This window comes from Cynoglossus semilaevis, chromosome 3 (assembly GCF_000523025.1).
Source record: "Cynoglossus semilaevis isolate Cse_v1.0 chromosome 3, Cse_v1.0, whole genome shotgun sequence".
NCBI lineage: Eukaryota > Metazoa > Chordata > Actinopteri > Pleuronectiformes > Cynoglossidae > Cynoglossus > Cynoglossus semilaevis.
This window is the reverse complement of record NC_024309.1, coordinates 1,355,808-1,367,903: the sequence shown is the minus strand read 5'-3', so window position 1 is coordinate 1,367,903 and position 12,096 is coordinate 1,355,808.

The window sequence follows — 12,096 nt, the reverse complement described above, 5'->3', positions numbered from 1 at the left end:
TGTGCTGTGTCACAATGACAAGTAATTGGCATACTATTTATAGTAAAGCAACAACACATCAACAAAACAACAGAAGGAATATACGGTATCTCATCAAAACACCTATGCGTGTTCCTTGTGGAGCTAGTCCAACATTAAATTTTATTTTAGCAAAGTCAAGTTTTTGGTCGCACATTGTTCTCACCTTTCCTGCATATAGTACCACAAATGTCACGCTCTTGTCTCTCCCTCACACTACATATCATGGACAATCGCGTGCGGCTTTAACAAAAAGAAAAGTCAAGTCACCAGAGAAGGAAGAAGGAAGTCAAGGCAGGAAAGGTGGAATGTTGTCAAGACTATAGGGAATGATTTAGACGAGCTCTTGGGAGCATTTGGAAAACTTTGACAGGAGTGAAGAAGAACAGTTAAGGTGGTGAGGGAAACTGGCAGGTAGTTGATTGGTGTCATATCAGGTTTGAGGAAATGGGACAAGCACAGCTGGAAGTGGAATTAGGTGGTATAGGTGTAAAAAAAAAATCAGAAGCAAAGAAAGCATGAGAACAGCAGTACTGTGAGGTAAGATATTTGGCAAAGATAGAAGTCGCAAAGGTGAAGGCTAAGATGAGTCGTTAAACGAAGGAGAAAAGGCTCTGCTGGTCAAACATCAAAATGTACCTTAAAGAACAATAGAAGAATAAGAACGAGTGAAACAATAAGGAAAACAAGAAAAACTCTATTAAAACAGGAAGTGCAAGGAATTGGAAGGAACAGGAAGTCTGTATGGATAACATTTTGTAACAGGTGTAGAGGCTTTTGTAAAAAAAAACACTGTCTTGCAAATTGATAGGATGCCTGATGAATGGAGAATAGAGTGCAATGTTATTATAGAAGCAAGAGTAATGGTCAGAGCTGCAGTACATGCAGAGACCATAAACTTGATCAGCCACAAGATAAAGGTTTGTAAGAAAACAAGGGCGATGCAAGAAGTGATTTCCCAGAAAGAAGGACTGACGGAATATTAAGGCCACATAAAGAATAATAAACAAATTAAATAAAATTACTATAATAAAGTCAAAATGTGTTAGTAAAAAGGTGTAACCTAGCAAGAAAAGCTTCAAAAACATTTTATGAGAAATATGAAAATGAAGTCGTAATATTAGTATAAATGTGACTGAACATGTTAATAAATCAGTTTGAAAGCAACCGCTTCACAATACAGGGAGTCAAACAAGCGGAGAGTCGTTTTTCAGCCTCACAATGAGCTCAAAAACATTCTTAGTACTGTGGGTAGAGGTTGAATAAAAGTGACCTTTTGAAGGTCATTGGACAGAGAAGATGAGGTAGTTGCATTTGCTAAAAGCAATTTAGCTTGAACCATGTTTGTCGGTGTGGATCTTCTCTGTGGTAGAGGGTTGGTCCTGCGGTACTTGAGATACGAACATCTGACTGGGAGCTGATAGAATGACTGACTGCTGTGTTATCGCCATTAGCAAAAGCTACAAAGCTATAATGAATGGAGATTAACAGGATCAGTGTTAGATGTGTGAGTCTGCGCAGTTTCGACCCCTGTCAATATGATGATGTCATTAAACCTCAAAATTATTGTCAGATTAGTGTCAGTCATCGATTCAGGAGAATGTATATAACTTCTCCCCTATTCTTTTTTTTTTACTTCTTTACCCCATGATTTAGAATAAATACATTTTTTATACACATGACAGCTAGTATTTTTCCCTCTTTTATTTATCATGTTTTTCCAGTCTGCATTTGCTTAAGCACAGTTACTTATACTCAGCACAACACTGAATGAGTTCAGTGACTCTTATTCCTGGAGTGACATTGTACCCAGTAGCTTCCCTAAGCACTGCAAGAAACGGTGCCACTCTTGCGAGACGAATCCATTTATCACTCGCTAAAGATTTAGGGTGTGTTTCATTTACCCCCCTCTACACCCACCCGACATTATTAGTCTCATCTTTGAAATATGCAGGGACTTCTGTGTCTCTTTGCCTGTTTTCTTAGAGGATAGATGCAGAAAGACAGGGAACTATATCAGCTTTAAAATATTTCTACACCTACTAGCTGATCACCCCGGACATGAAACACGGTTGTTTTTTTGTGTGAGACAACCAATAATAACAATAAATTTTAACCATAACAATAAATTTTAACTCTGTCGCCTAGGCTCCTCTTCTTCCCTCTCTCTCTCTCTGTATATTTATCAGTCATGTCAACTACTTGTTTAATGTCATCATCACATTAGCACACGACCAACGCTGATCATGTCTTCACACATTACTTTCGTAGCTTTTGCTAATGGAGCGTACACAACCAAAACCTGAGCAATGAAAACTGTAAAATGTAATTTATGTGTTTTGATATCATAACATTTCAGTAAAAGGGGCACTTGCGATTCTGTTCATACACTTGTCCTTGATGGTCCCTTAAGGACAAAATATTTTATCAATTGTGGATCAGAATGCGACATGCAAAGACAAAACCAGACCTTAAATAATCAAAAACCCTTATTTTCAAACTAGAGGATCTGTTTTTAAATCATCCCCAGAAAGTTCTTTTTTGTTTGAGTAAACCCTTTTTTTCTTAAACTTAAAAATGTGACTGTACCACATTTCTTTTTAGGCTTCACTTATTCGGAGTCAGGTTGCGGTGACAGCGAGTTAAGCGTGTAGTCCAGGTGTGTCTCCACCCAGCTGTGTTTTCCACAACCTTTAAGGGACCCTGAATTTTCCCAAGACAAATGAGCGAGGCAATCCAGCGTGTTCTTATCTGCCCTGAGAATTTTACCCTTTACGTGCTCTGGAAGAACCTTCTGCTGGAGGCACAGGGCATAAAAACACGCATTCTTTCAACTTTGTAGTTGTAATATATAAAATATCTCACTGAACTGGAAATACGACATTGAATGATTTATTATCAGCGCCAATCGGAATTAGTCATTACGATCAGGTCAATGGTGATTGTAGTTCCCTGCATAAACTAGTTTTTTAGAGATTGAATTTCTTTCTGGAATGTTCTGTTTTCATATATAATATGCCATGTTCTGTAAATTTAATATAATAAGACTTGGGTTTAAACACATCAAGAAAACATATTAGGGCCACATTGGTAATAAAAAAATAATGAAATTAAGACAATAAAGAAGAAACATTAGAAGAAAACTTTTTTAAGAAAATCGTTGTAATGTTACAAGAGAAAAATCATATTTTCTATGATAAAAAAGTCATAATCAAAGAAAAATCTGCTTTAAATCACTTAAAAATATCTTTAAAAATGCTGTTTATCTTGGTGAATAACAACAATTTGTGATTTCATACGATCACAATCTTCAATCAAGTCAATGTTGGTTTTGCTAATGAGCCGTCAGAACTTTCAACTTTGTGGTCAAAAAATTAAGAAGATTTTTTTTCTCAAAAAGTTCAGACCTTTTTCTTGTAAATTAACGACTTTATTTCCTGAAACTTTGTCATCTTTTTTCTCCTAGCATTATGACTTTGTTCTCATAAATTTGTGACTTTAATCTCGTAATTTATGTGATTTTTTTTTTCTCAATATGAATAAGCCCGTAAAAGAGTTCTCAACAGACTGAGACAATTGTCACACAAAAGACTGCACATTGTTGACACAATGTGATTAAAATGATCACTCTAAAAAAAAAAAAAAAACGCAAAAAGAAATGAAACACATGCACATGTGTGTGTGTGTGTGTGTTTGCTGACACACACCGATCCTTTCCCACACACTCCCAGTCACGCGCTCCCAGTGACTCCATCCATCAGTCTGATTACACATCAATCGTGTTAATTCTTCATTATCATTAACCTTGGCAGTCCACCTGTAAGAACACTGCCATCTGGTAATTTTTTACCCAGCCCTCCGCTGCCCCCCCCCCCTCCCCATTTGAATGCACTACACGCACAAGTACATAAACACAAATAACTGTGTACTTGAGTTGGCGTTGACGATTTTTCTCCCAGCATTTAGCCACAGAACAGGGCAAAGCACATTCATGTAGAAAAAGTGGGCAAGACCGTAGATGTCTAGCTCAGCGACTGAACCCCTGCTGTTGAATTCCCGTTAATAGACTTGTCCGTTATAATTAGTCTATGATTAGTCCAGGGCCCCTTCCAAGTCCAACATTTGTCATTTCACATGAGGCTGCAAGTCTTCTTCATCATTCTGCATTAACCTATCAACCATAGACTGCTGTTTAATTGACGACTTACTAACTGATTGATGAGACGGCGACGTTTCTTTCTCATATCCCTTCCATGTTAATGTTACATCTGTTCCAAGAAGATCCAGAAGATCTACATGTTCACACCTACCTGCATGTTACACCATCACTGGTCACAATAGATGCAGAGATATATGGAGATTTGCACGAGTATTGATTGATAAAAGTACATGTTTGACTTCCTCTCATCTTTAAGGCTACCTCTGTTAAACTCCTGTCTACACTCGAACCCACAGAGTCAGTAACACCCCGACTCCAAATGCAGAGATCCATTCACTTTTCGCTTTAATTATTTATTTAATTATTACTTTTATATTTGCGCATAAGGCGACAGACGTGACAAAATGTGCACTCTTCACAGAGTCACCTTAGTTATTGTACCACTGAGTTATGTTGAATTGTGTTGAATTGTGTTACTTTGTGTTGTGTTGAATTGTCAAGAGTCAAATCCCTTGTATGTTGCCTGCCTTTGCCAATAAAGCTAATTCTACATAAAGGACTACTACAACAAAGCACATTAAGAAGTACAAGTGCTGAAATATATAATATTTTCTTTGTAGCCCTATAACAAAATAATGTATAGAAACAAAGATTCCTGTTGGTCGCGAGCCTGAAATATGATTGGATAAAGAAAATCAATCCGCAATTGGAAGCCGTGCAACTAAGAGAAAAAATATAAAATGATGAGAGCAGACTACTCTGTATTACTTAATATTATGAAGTTATTATTCATAATAACTTTATTAAAAAAAGGTCACTGATTCTGATACTGCTTAGGCCAAACAAGCCATGACTGTACGTTACTGTATAAACGAATGGTAAATGGTGAATTATGCAAACCTAAAGTAAAGGCCACATCTCATTGTCAGTGGTGTTGAAATTGAATTATGAAAACCTACATTCATACCAGTTTCAGCCTTAACGGACTTCGGAGTACAGCACTTTTTAATAAAGAAAAATGGAGAGTTGTGTCAAAAATGGACAAAGATCCGAACTTTGCAATTAGTGTTAAAATGAAACTCGGCTGAATAGATTATCATTCCATGTATCATTACCCAGCTCCTAAATATATTTGAGACTCCATTTGTCTAAAACATTTTTTTACTCCTGATTCTAACAGAAAAATACCCTTTTATTTTTGTTGATCACAGATCACAACAAACAATGGCAAAGGACAGGCATGGGCAAACTAAGGCCCGGGGGCCGGATGTGGCCCATTCAGCTTTTTAATCCGGCCGTCAAACTTCCAAATCACTGTCATTATACTTCTGTTTTTTCCCTGCAATACCCACATTTCCTCAAAAGATTGTCTAAAGCGTTTCAGCATTTTAGCCTCTATTCATGACTTTTACATGTCATTTATCTTAGTTCACACGAATGTTCCATTTATCTGCTCCTGACCCGGCCTCCCCTGTTCAATTTTAGGATAATTGTGGCCCGTGAGTCAAAATATTTGACCACGTCTGGCATAGGACCTGAAAATGTGAGCTTTAACCAATATGTCACAAAGAAATATTTGTATTTGAGGACTACAAACAAGAGAACAAGTTGGGTGAGGCTGCAAATTTTGGTATTGATCAGATACCATGTAAATATGCCGATTCCAATACCAGCACTATATCTATCCCATCACGCTAGTATTGATCTGCTACTAATACTCACCTTGGTATCAATACTATCCACATTTGGATTGATAAGCCAACCCCTAGTGAAATTACAATAAAGATCAACTTAATACGTTGGAAAAATTTTAAGAATTTCATTCATTTCATTTCATTCATTTCATCTTCCCAGTAAAATCTATAACACTTGTTTGGTAAGCAGGCCTGCTTAAAAATTACAATAAAATACTGCTTTGACCCTGGTGACATCACTCACACGTTGAAGTGCCACGTTTTCTATCAGGCTTATGGCTTGGACAAATCAGTAAATCAATAGAAACTCAGGATCCATTATAATTCCCCAGAATTACCCGTGTCAGGGAGCAGTGGGCTCTAACAGATACAGTTGGATTAAAATGAGTTGTCCACACACCACGATGTCAACCAGTGACAAACAACACTGTTGAAGCCCATTACTTATTAACCTTATCAGGAGGACGGACAAAGAGTATTCATCATCCTCTGTGCCCAGGAAAGCCATACTGTATGTTTAGTCAGATTTACTGCGTTTTACACTATCGGACAAATACATTTGTCAAATATATTTGCCTATATGAAAATAAAGTAAAAATTAAGATATTCATTTTCATTCATTTTGGTTTGGAAGGATTTTCTACAAATTTGACATCAAGCAAATTTTCATTCATTTTGGTTTGGAAGCTATGGGATTTTCTACAAATTTGACATCAAGCAGACCTACTGACTTCATTAACTTTCTACTTTGTACTTTCTTGTTTTTTTTTTAACACCTTTCAAGATTGAACAACATCATATGATGTCTGACACCAGTGTTTATGCATAATTTATTTATTAGGGAGTACAGTAGGTGAATTTCTAGTACCTTTCCTCTTGCTGCTGAAAGAGGCATTGAGTGCTGTTGCCATGGTCACCCTGAGCCACTCTCTTTACTTGGAAGTTTGATGTCATGAGTCCTGACAGATCTTCATCCATATAAGAACTCATTATAGCTCATGACTACTCTAATATTCATCATGAAGTACTCTCTGGGCATGTCAATGGGTTGTAAAAAGCTTGGATTAAGGAATTCACATGTCCGTTTCATGTTGTGTGAAAAACTATAAAGATGATACATATGCTTTTTTAGTGAATTCTACAAAGTCTCCATTGTGGTGTAGAGGTTGTAGGTTCGATACCACTTGGTCCTTAAATGCAGAGGTTGCAACAGGAAGGGCATCCACTAGTAAACTCTCCCCAAATCACAACGGCTGTGGTGACCCATTATAAATGAAAGAAGAGTAATTATTACAGTACAGCGTGTGAAGCGTTTTTATGCAATCTCTGACTGATGGTCATATGGTTGTGTGAGGGAATCAATAGTCTGACAAAGGACATAAAGAAAAATGAAGAAAGAGTTCTGCCTGATTAACATACATCATCATCATAGCACTAGCGTTCCCCTGATCATAAAGCCACTCATGTTTTCCCTTTCAGGCTCATGCTACCAATGATAGGTAACCTGGTGTGTTTCTGTCATGTTACCTCAAATTCTATAAAGTGAGAATGACTGTTGGTAAAGTCAACGATAAGATATAAATGTTAGCCATTCAGAGGTAAAAATGTGTGTAAGCAGATAGGCAGAAGAAAAAAAAACTCTCTTTCGACTTTTTGACTCCTCCCAAAATTTGAGATTTTCACTGGGAGTGATCAGGATGGACAGGATTAGAAATGAGCAAATCAGAGGGACAGTTAAGGTGCAGCAGTTTGGACATGTGTTGAGGAGAGAAGGTGGATGCATTGGACAAAGGATGTTGGAAATGGAGTTTTCAGGAGACATTTGTGGTCATTGTGAAAGAGGACACACTGACATAGTTGGAATAAAAGCAGAGGAGACAGGGGATAGGGCGAGATGGAGGCAGATGATCCGCTGCGGTGACCCCTGAAGGCCAAAAGAAGAAAAATATATATTGTGCACAGATAAATTATTGGACCCAGTTATATTTTGCATCATATGCTATTTGTTGGAATAAACCATTATATATTATTAAGCTATATCTCACTCTTGTGATCCTGAGGTTGACAATGCCATGCTATTAAATAAAACAAAGACAAATAAATTTACTTACATTTATATATTTATATATCGTTTTTTTTTATAACGTGCTATCACTAATACTACGTCAAGACATAAATTAAAACCTACTTGTGTGGATATTGGAATATAAAAGCAAACTGCCCTAAAGGTGCTGCTAACAGCAGCAGTACCTGCATGAAATGCCTCCCTGCTGAGTCAATTTTCCCTGGTGGGCAAAGTGCTTTTATTGCTTCCTGCTCTCAGCTGTATATTACAGACCAGGTGACACACATAGCGTCTGATATACATATCACGGTGAAAGTGTTGTTTATGAGATATATCTGCTTCGGCCATGCAACAGAGATTTACCATCTCAATCATCTAAAAGCTTGTGCTGAGATGGTCCTTGTTTACTCCTTGTTTCTCTAGAAAGACGGGCGGGATTAGTTAGAGCCCAGGTTACAGATATGGGGGAATTAAGCTTCTTTTTTAGGCGACAGTGGTTCCACATACATTTTACAGAAGGATTTTCTAATAAAGAATAAATGGCCAACTGTTAAATTGAAAATACTAAAAAGCTGTGGCAAATGTCCCTTGGAAATCATGTTGGGGGCACAAAACCAATTTTTTAACCATACGGATATCCATATCCTTTCGCTAAGTACTTTTGGCAATGCCAGCTGTAATTTGGCAGGGTTGCAGTACTGTCTGGACGATTCGCCAGTCCATCGAAGAGCCACATATCAGGTATGTGTTCAATAAGTGTTCAATAAACCAAGTACCCTAAAGGGTGGGCAACTGCTGATTTCTTTGCTGTAGAGGAGTAATTAGCAACTGGTGGCGTAGGGGCTGAATCTGGCCCACAGAACTGTCTACTTTAGCCCATGACTAGATTCAAAAATAAACATCTTAATCATGTGTTCTGGCAACATATGCCAAAAAAAGTGAAACATTTGGAAAACATTAACTTCTTTCCCCTCGTTTGGCAGTTGGAGAAGTGTTTCCCAGTGGTAAAGTGCTAACTTTCCATACATGAGATTCCTGACTGAAATCCACTCTTTGTCCAGAAGACTTTGAAAGCTCATTTGCATTGACCCTGATGAACAATGTGACATTTTTGTCTTTGTATGTAGTTTGTATATAGATATGGATGTCTTTTATTTGAAACTAACCCTATGGTTATTAGTATAATCAACAATCAATTGCTATTCTCTCCGTCTTACAATAATGTAATACTCTCATAAACATGAGAGTGGGCTCTTTAGACAAACATCTGTTAATTGTTGAGGCCACGACACAAAACTAGGTTATAAAAGGGCATTGTGATGCTTTGCAGTTTGTTAGAAATGCTGCACCATAACTGAGGAAATCACGTTATATTTGACTTGTTTTATTAAATGTGAGGTCTATGTAAAGAAAAGAATAAAGTCTATTTGCGTTGGAGTTACTCACCTCATCAGTCGTACATGCTGCGATGGTAACTCAGTACACATCCCTTGTAAATGTCAGAGCAATTTTTTTTTGTTCTTTTGTTTAGTTCTGCTGCCCAAATGTTACTGCTGCTTCAACAGATTGTCTCCTCATTCCCCAATTTTCTTGCTAGGCCCAGGGTGGAATCACACATGTAAACATGAAATCGATAAATTACAAAAAAAAAAAAAAACAACAGTAAATCCTGTCCCTTTTGATTAACACACACTGGGAATGCTTCATCTGATTTTTAATTAACCTTGGCATATACAGTATATAAGTTTTTGAAACAACTGTCATCGAGGATATGCACCAAACCAACATGCTCTGTCTTTAAGTCTCGATTTAAACAGCAATGACTCGTGCACACGGGGATTTGTTGCAAGAACAGTTGTTATGAATATATTTCTGAAATAAAAATATACATTTCAATCACATTATGTTAAGTGACTTGTGTCTGTTTTTCTTGATGCTGATGCATTTGTAACAAATTGGCTGTATATGTATATGTAAATATTTGTACCCAGAGGTGTGTAGAATAGCCACAAATTGTACTCAAGTAAAAGTACTTTTACTTCAGAAAACTATTACTCAAGTAGAAGTAAAAAGTAGTCATCCAAATAATTACTTGAGTGAGAGTAAAAAAAGTTCTTGGTTAAAGTACTGAGTAACTGTTCAATCAGCTAGACAAAATTACAGAGAGGAGAGTTTATCCCATCAATAAAATAAAAAGTAAAAGAAATTAATTAAATACTTTAAAATAAAATAATCTTTAGGTAAATTCAAGTACTTCGATAAAAAATAAAAATCAATGAAATATAGAACATATATTACATGCATTAAATAGTTACAAAATAACAATTTTAGGCCAAACTTACCACAACTTATTTCCTCAGGTTAGACGCTGTGGTTTTGAATACTGAAATATCTTGTTTGTTTTGAAAGACAGCGCATGATGTAACTGCTGTTCATAAATCAACTCAAGTAAAAGTAAAAAGTATAGTGATTTAAAACTTCTCCTAGAAGTATTTTATTTTGAAAAACATACTTAAGGAAATGTAACCCCTTACCCATCACAGTACTACAACATACACAGCCTCCTTCAGAAAATTAAATGTATGGAATTACTTTATGTAATGTTTAAAATATCTAAATATTTTCAATCTACTTGAAATGACCAGAAATTAAAGGGACTAATACATTTAAATACCTCCACATCAAAATTACAATTTCCCAAGGCCGTCTCTTTATGTTCTCACAGTTGTGCCGTGAAGACTGTTAACTGACATTTAAGTAGCAAGAAAAACAACTTGAGTGTGAATTCAAATTAAAAAAAACGAATCATGTGTATTTTACCCTGACATGTTTTCCTCTTAAAGAGTCTTCTAATTTAATGGTGTTTGCATCAAGGCTTTCTTCAACACCGAGGTTGTTACATTTTGTTTTACTTTTCTTTTACAGAACTCTTTAATAATAATCCCTTGAGATCGAGCTTCTCATCATATCTAAAGAAGTGCTGCTCTTGGTTTTGACGATGCTGTTGTGCAATATGTTTGGTGAAAAATTGTACGAATACTAATTAATGTCAAGTGTGGACAGTCTATGTTATTTAGCTTAGGGAAAACAGGGAATGAGTGTGTATGTCTGTGTATGTTTTGTAGTTATTTAGAAAATGGCTGAAATTATCTCTAGTATTTTTTCGTCAGCCCGGATAGTGAAAAAGTGAAAAGCGTTGCGAAGACCTTTCAACTAAGCGAAGCCGACTCTAAAAGCAAAGTACTGACAAAAGTGACAGGACTTTTCTTCTCTTTTTTTCCCTCTCACATAGACCTGTGGTTCCATTACTTGGGTGACCTCTCAGACAATACAGCTGAAAACTACAACAAAAACATCCCCTGCAGGTAGACTTGACAATAAAACTACTGCAGCCTGACATTAATGACAGCCGAAAGTCAGGCGAAAGCAAAAATAATGCATATCCTGCTGATGGATAAAAAAAAAGCAGAGCAGACTTTAACGTCACTTCTGAAACCCCAGGGCAGATATTCTTTCTTGCTGAAACATTGACGACTGATTGCGTATAGTCTCTTCCGCTCATGGTTGCCCGCTGGTATGTAAACAACACATTAAGAAAATGTCAGAAAAGTCAGTGAATAAATCCATGATACTAATATGAAAATATATGTTGTTGTGAATATATTAAGTTCTAAATTAACTGGGCCACTGCTCAGAATCAGAAATGCAGTATTTAGAACATTATACCCAGAACGGATGCAATGTCCAATCAATCAACACATCAAACACATAAAAAAAGTCCCTATTTGTGATGATTAATTGTAATTTAAATTAATCACGATTAAACGTCATTCCTTAGTAAAAAAAAAAGAACATGAGAGTCATTTTTAAAGTATCTGCTGGCTGTTGCCCGCTGTCTCCCCTGTCCCTTCCTGGCTAAGGTCTTCACATGCCTTTACCCCCACCTCTGTTGAGCTAATGGCTGGAAATTCCCCCACTTCAGGGTCTGCAGCAGTGGAACCGGGGTTCCCCACCCTCCGAGCTAATCTTGTAAAATGGCAGGGGGCGTCTGTCAGTTCCAGAGTGGTTCCAAAGGCGGCAGCCACCACTCCTACAGGGATTCTGGAGGAGGCGGCTGGCAACGGTCCCGGGGGTTTTAGTTCTGTGGCTGGGATTTCTCA